Source organism: Callorhinus ursinus, unplaced genomic scaffold (assembly GCF_003265705.2).
Source record: "Callorhinus ursinus isolate GAN/ISIS: 27379988/994484 unplaced genomic scaffold, GSC_fseal_2.0 scaffold11303, whole genome shotgun sequence".
NCBI lineage: Eukaryota > Metazoa > Chordata > Mammalia > Carnivora > Otariidae > Callorhinus > Callorhinus ursinus.
The window spans coordinates 1-698 of NW_027408353.1; the positions used below are offsets into that span (position 1 = coordinate 1).

Here is a 698-nt window from a genome sequence, read left to right on the forward strand (position 1 = left end):
TATTATCTTTCAGGATCCCCGAGCCGTAAGGGCGGCCACAGACTCGCAATCCTCCGGCGCGCGGCTTTTCTTCTCTTCCTCGGTCCTGCGTGTCCGGCGCCGCGCGCTCAGTCCGAGCGGGTGGGCGCAGCGCTTGAGTGGCTTGGCCCGGAGCGGGCCGCGTGCTCGGGAAGGGGACTGTGGACTGGAGAGTGGCACAGAGCATGGCAGAAAACCGAGAGCCCCGCGGGGCCGTCGAGGCTGAGCTGGACCCGGTGGAGTATACCCTTCGGAAGTGGCTCCCCCACCGCCTGCCCTGGAGGCCCAATGACATTTACGTCAACATGAAGGCTGACTTTAAGGCCCAGTTGGCCTGCTGCCAAAAGCTTCTGGACGGAGGGGCTCGGGGTCAGAATTCATGCAGTGAGATCTACATTCATGGCTTGGGCCTGACCATCAACCGTGCCATCAGCATTGCCCTACAGCTTCGGGCAGGCAGCTTCGGGTCCTTGCAGGTGGCTGCCAATACCTCCACCGTGGAGCTTTGTCGATGAGCTGGAACCAGAGACTGATACACGAGAGCCACTGACCCGCATCCGCAACAACTCGGCCATCTACATCCGGGTCTTCAGGGTTGCACCCGAGTAATGGAAATGAGGATGGCCACCTTATCCACCCACCCCCACATAAGTAGGCTCAGCTGTGGCTCTTCTTGTACT

The 698-nt window shown here is 60.7% G+C and overlaps 1 pseudogene; it reads left to right on the forward strand.

Moving 5' to 3' along the window:
• The first annotated feature begins 18 nt into the window (after positions 1-18).
• LOC112817964 (ribonuclease P protein subunit p20-like) lies at positions 19-627 on the forward strand (annotated as a pseudogene).
• Positions 628-698: the final 71 nt, after the last annotated feature.